The sequence below is a fragment of the Polyodon spathula genome, unplaced genomic scaffold, assembly GCF_017654505.1.
Source record: "Polyodon spathula isolate WHYD16114869_AA unplaced genomic scaffold, ASM1765450v1 scaffolds_2048, whole genome shotgun sequence".
Classification (NCBI taxonomy): Eukaryota; Metazoa; Chordata; class Actinopteri; order Acipenseriformes; family Polyodontidae; genus Polyodon; species Polyodon spathula.
This window is the reverse complement of record NW_024473523.1, coordinates 42389-48922: the sequence shown is the minus strand read 5'-3', so window position 1 is coordinate 48922 and position 6534 is coordinate 42389. Positions and strand designations below refer to the sequence as shown.

The window sequence follows — 6534 nt, the reverse complement described above, 5'->3', positions numbered from 1 at the left end:
CACTGCCAGAGATGCTTGACATGTAAAAAGGCAGGGGGTATGCTCCTGAGAGTGAAACTGGGAAAGTAATGGAGGAAGCCTGTCTGATGCTGGGCTTCAAGCAGCAATTCCAAATTCAATTCCATCCCCAGAGCTCTGGATCTGTGGAATGGACCAATCGCTCACTGAAAGAAGCAGTGCTGCAACACCTGGCTTGTACCAGCCGCCATTGGACTAGGGCAGTGCCCATAGCTCTCATGCGGCTCCGAGACACTCCAAACAGGGGAACAGGAATCTCTCCCTTTGAGCTAAAGACAGGGCGAGCCATGACTCACCCAGGTTTAGTGGTCAGCACCACAGAGAGAAGCACACCTTACAGAGATGCCCTCATGCAATATGTGCAGCAGTTGGCCAACCAAGCTCAGAAACTGCAAAATCATACCCAGACATGGCAGGACACCAAAGATTTAACGAGCCGGGAGGAAGTGGAGTACGCCCTTCCCCAAACCGGCGACCAGGTTATGGTCAAGGAGTTAGGGCTCTGACCTGGTCTGCGAGACAAATGGCATGGTCATTAAAGGGTGATGTTTACCTCTGATTAATTCCTGTTAGTGCCAAACTAGGCGAAACTAGAATGGGTCTCTGGGAGTCAATGGAAACATTGGTCTTAAATAAAAGCAGATCTAACCTCAAATACTTCTGGAACTTGTGTCCACAGGAAAGCCCGAGGATGAGTCAATCACTATTTCTGTACTAGACCTTTCTCCTTTCTCCACCAGGTGATAGTAGATGCGTGAGCTGCATGAGGAATGCATATTTAGAGGGCACTGCTGCTCCTATGTCCCAAGGGAAGTATGGCCACTCATCCATCTACAATTAGCCTTAGGGGGTGACAACCTCAAAACAAAATTGAACACATATACTGACTACCATGCACAGCGCGAACACAATGAGGTACACATCCAAATCATCAGCCCTTGTACAGTGCAACGCTATTGCCAAGTACCACAAATTAAAAGGTACTACAGTAGCCTATGGGAGGAGGACTGTACAAACGGCCTGTAAAAGCGGAAATGACAGCCCATTGGGATCATTTTGCCAGTCCATTCACGTGACATAATGAATAAATGGCACAATGATAAGAATATAATGGCACTGTCACTAATATCTAGATATGATCACAGTGAGATATAATACAACTAGCCTTTTTACACAATTACTTTGCCATTTGTAACAGCAGCACTGAAAACACCGGGAACATGTATAGTGGGTTGGTCAGGTTTATTTGGGTATACCAAGGGCTTGGGCCAGGGAGAGAGGGGTCCACCGAATGTCTCAACTACACCGGTTGGGCTTGGCCCAACGGATAGTGGTTGGGACATACCTCTGAACCACTCAGCCACCTCGTCCTGTATGAAGCTTAAATTGGATGATTTGTTCACAGTGCGGGTGTATCAGCCATCAAACTTGTCCTGAGGTGGGCAATTATATGCCAGTGTGCATGTGGTTTATACAATAGCACGAAAACTGCAGCATCAGCTGTGGTTGCAACACTTGCTGCACCGGATAGCTCAAGCGATTATGAAATATTAGAAACCCTTTCCACAAATGCGAAACGTTGAGAGGTTCCAATATGGGAGGTTCAATTGTGTAATGGTTAGAACTCTGGATTTTCAATCCACTGATCAGAGATCAAGTGTCGATGAACCTACTGTTTGTCTTTAGACTTGTCCTAGAGAAATAAAATTGATGCACAGGCTCTGGTTTTGAATGTATGATGTTTGAGAGTCCTACAGCTAGCCTAAAACAAAGACTCTGGAGGGACTGAAACCCACAACCGTTGAATCACACCACAGTGCTTGACAAGAAGTCCAACGCACTATCTAGTGCACCACAGAGTCTGCTTGGCTATGAAGTAAACAACATACTCACCAACAAACTGAGCGCTGCATGGTTTGTCAGAATGTGAAGGGGAGAAAATATATCTAGTGCTTGAACTATTAAAAATGGACCGCTAAGATTAATTTCGTTATGTGCCAGTTTAGTGTGATTCAGGGTCCATCGCTGGTCAGGGCCTGGGGGCAGTTCCGTTTTCGTCGGTTCAACCTTGACAGCAACGTATGGGGTGCCGTGTAAAAATAAAGCATTTATATTTTAAGGTCTTTTTTTCCTGATTTAGCTAAGATCTTGACTTTTTTTTCCAGATTTAACATAAATCTTCCCCAGATTTATAAATGTTGAGAAAATAAATAATTTTAAATGTGTACATTCAGATGCAATATATAAATCTATTTATAAAATTTAACATTTACAAAAATATATAACAAAATCTTAAATTTCTTAACATGATTTAACATTTAGCTAAATATTTAACTAAATCTTAAATCACTTAACAAGTTTTAACATTTAGCTAAATATTTAACTGGCAGCTAAATCTGGAGTTTGTATGCAAAAGAGCTTTTGCCTGCTTTGTGCTTTCAAACTATTTCATTGGTTGTTGTATCACTGAAATGTCTATATTCCCCAGATTAGTCTGGGGGCTGTTCCATTTTAAAATCTCGGAGGGATACGAGCAGATGTTCCTGGTGGTCTAGCAGTTAGGCTTTGGCTCTTTCACCGCCGTGGTCCGCGATCGATTCCCAGTCAGGGAAGTTACATTATTGGTCCAATTAAAACCATTTAATTACCCTTCGCTAATCAGATGTACATAAGTCTATTTCTTGGCTGTGGCCTGACTGCATTCAATTAAAATCGCACCTTTTGTACTGTGACCCCTTCTACTCAGTGTGCAAGAAAGGATTTTACAATTGCTGGTTACAAGTGAGAAGACAACTATGGTCTAAGCACACCCTATACACAACCATACATTTAACACAAGAAGTAGCTATTAAAAAGAGACACAGAATTATCCTATTCAGCCCCTCATTCAGTTCTTCAGGGCTGTGACGCGCATCAAATCGGTAGGTGCGTTCAACTGCTCCTAACTCAAAAACAGAAAGTGCTAGACATGCGGTCTACATAACAAATGAAAGAAGAGCACCAGGGATCTTGCCTGATGCCCAGCATTCCCAGGTGCAATATTCCTAGAATAAGCTACCTCGTCCAGAATACAGTGGTGCCTTCACTTGCTAGGAGACAGCTGTGCGCATTGGGCGTCTTATCCATTTTGCAATCCATTTTTGATAATTTTTCCATTTAGTTTTTCCAGGAAACTCAATATTAAATCTATTTGTTGGGCCGCTGTTAGTACTTGCATACGTAATATCATTTCTATTTGAGTTTTGCTCTCGCCTAATTTAATAGTAGAATTAGTGCCTTGAAACTTTGAACCCTATTGGGACCCCATATTAAAAACCATCATCATTACCGGTCTATACTGATTATCTGCCTCCTGTGCCTCCATTGCTACAGTGCCACTGAACCCAGCATCCTGCCGACTATGCCAAAAATGTCACAGGTAGGAAACGTCAAAATAAATAATGATCAAGATACTGGGTTAGCAACACCATTCAACGGCAGACACAGAAAGCCAAACAATACTTTATAAAGGTTTTATTGATTGAATTCTAAAAAGCTTTAAAAATACTATGCAGCATTATTAAAATATATAAAATAGACCTAAGGTCAACAATAATTAACAATAATAATCCAATATTTGGCAATATCTAGATCCCAATAGCAGCTAGAATGAAATGAAAGGGGCTATTAAAACAAGGAAGGTCCACAAGATGAAAAACAGAAATGACAGCTATCTATTTGAAAGTCATAATCATGGAAAATAGCAATCCCAATGCGCTCTGCAAAAGCAATCCAGCCTCATATCGGTTCCAGCAGTTTCAGTAGATCAGTGGTGATGTCAGACTGTAGTGTTCTATAAAGAAACAAATACAAACCTCGGCTAAGTAACCCGAGTCAAAGAACAGAAAATTAACAAACAATAATTTCCCAAACAAAAGGTTGAACACTTATCTTTGCAAGGGGGGAGGTTTCTCGCCTCTTCCCCTCTAAATGCTCACCCTGCCTGGAACGATAGAGCCCATTAGCTGTCGGTATCTGACCCGGGATTCTCTCACTGTAGTAGCTGGTGCTCGATTCTCCTGGGTGGCTCAATCAGACTCTACTCCGTGCAACTCTCTCTCGAACTGGCAGTAGCAGCCCCTTTTCAAGCAACCTACTCGTCGTTGTCTGGTTATTTGTTTGTTTGTTTGTTTTCGTTTCATTTCCTCTATTCTTTAAATGTCTGGTCATGTCTCCTCACTATCCTTCCCTCTCTATGAGCGGTTTCTGTCTTTTAAAACCCTAAAGCTAATAAAAAATAATGAACCCCCTCATGCGGAATGCGATTCCAAACAGTAATCAATTCAAGGGGGGTGTCCAGCAAAGTCTGTGATTATAAACCATTAGTGCAAATAAATATCAAATACAAAAACACAAACAACCAATTCTAGATAAAGGTGCTCCGTTAAAATAAACTCAGTGATAAAGGGAAAAAAAAAATAAGATACACAAACAACCTCAAAATAAATCAATACTACAGTGCTAATAGACACCTGTAACACTTGTCCATTTTGCATAGCATAAATAACACATTATCCCAAACGATGGCTAGATGGAAAGGAAAATCAAATGAAAGTGTTCATATATCACAATATCATTCATTCATTTACTGCACTTGTTAGTTATATTTTGTTTTATTGCTGGGGTCCGGTTGGAGCCTAGGTTACCAGGAAAGTCAGTTTTCCGACGTTTCCTTATGAAGGTTAAATAGAGGAATTTGCATATGAAAGTGTATTTTCACTTATAAAGATGCAACATGTTTAGTATTTATGAAATGTTTATTATTTTAAATTAGCAATACCAATGTTATTAAAACCGTTTCTAAATATACAAGGGTAATATATATATTGTCAATAAACATGTCTTATTATTTCAATGTGAGCTGAGTTTGTGGTGTTTGGTGGGTGCTGATAGTGCAGTTCTCCAGACTTGCTGCCAGCTGCCAGTATGAACCAAAAAATGAAGATTGCATTTTGGATTCAAGCTGAAGATATGTATGATTTTGACGAGGAGAACGCCCTGCTGTCCAGTGGTTTTCAGCAGTTTGGGATTTTATTTTACACCTGGTAGCTGAAGATGTGCTAGCTAATGGTTAGCACGTTGGAATCACATGAGTTCAAATCTTGAAGTGACCTGAATTTAGTCATATGTTTTGATCATGTGAACTACCAAATGTCATATTTCTAGATGACGAGGGTATAATCAGTCATTTTAAATACAATGCAGATTCTCATATGATGTTGGAAATGGTTTAATAACAATGCGTATTTTCAGGTGTTCTGTTTAATTTCAGAAATGTCCCGCACTTAATTTGAGTTTTCCATACAGTAGCCAATGTCCGATACGTTTCATTTCACAGGTCTCTGGAACACATGTTGTTGTAAATTGTAGGGTGCCGTGGCTTAGGTGGTTGACGTGCCTGCATAATAAACAGGAGATTCTGAGATCAAATCCCAACAGTGCCTTTGGTTACAATTTTTTTTCAGCAACTCAAAGTTTAGCCTGTGTTTGTGTCACATTGTGTTACTGTATTCCCCAAAACAAACACATACTGTCCTAGAGTCACAGCATAAACATGTTTTGTAAAAAGAAAAGAGAACAAGAAACAGTAAAAAAAAAAAAAATAAAGAAAATGCAACAAGGATGGAATTCAAGACAACACATGCAAAGCACAATATATCAGCAGAGCATCACCTTAACCACTCAGCCATTTCCTTCACTATAACCTAAGATCAAACCAAAAAAGAGGAAACACTCACTATTTGTTCACAGCGCGGGTGTAGAAGCCATCTAATCTGTTCTAAGGAGCTCAGTGTTGCCAGCGCGCTAGAGGTTTAAACAATGGTTAGCAAGAAACCTGTCCCGGAAGATGAACGAATGTGGTTTCAGCTCTTGCTGCATAAGATAGCTTCAGCGATTATGAAGTATTTGAAAAGGTTTCATAGAAAAAGAAAATATGTAGAGGTTCCCTGCAACATGAAACAAATATGATTGGTTCCATGGTGTAATGGTTAGCACTCTGGACTTTGAATCCAGTGATCTGAGTTCAAATCTCAGTGGAACCTTTTGTTTTTTATTCTTTAGCTTGTCATACAAAAACAACCTTGAAAAGCAGGATTTGATTTTAAATGATCAATGTTGTAGTCACCCACTGCTAGCTTAAAAAAGCACTGACTAGTGGGAGTCGGTTACAGCCTTCAAATCACTCCCTCAGTGCTTGACTAGAAGTCCAATGCGCTATCTAGTGCATCACCGAGCCTCTCGAGGGCAGTAAGAAAATAAGATCCCTATGAACAAAGTGAGGGCAGCATGGTCGGGCATAGAGTAAAAGGGAGAACTACTAGTGCTTGAACAATTAAAAATGGACAAGAGCAGTTCATTTAATTATGCTGCAGTTTATTATGATTCACGGTCTGTCATTGCACAACGCCTAGCAACCAGCCGTGCAGACTTCCCCAGCAACATCCCTGGTGGTCTAGTGGTTAGTATCTACATATG

At 40.4% G+C, this 6534-nt stretch overlaps 1 non-coding gene across 1 annotated transcript; it reads left to right on the top strand.

Moving 5' to 3' along the window:
* The first annotated feature begins 6029 nt into the window (after positions 1–6029).
* Positions 6030–6101, top strand: trnaq-uug. Its single transcript has one exon. It is a non-coding gene; the product is annotated as a tRNA-Gln (tRNA).
* The last annotated feature ends 433 nt before the right edge of the window (positions 6102–6534 follow it).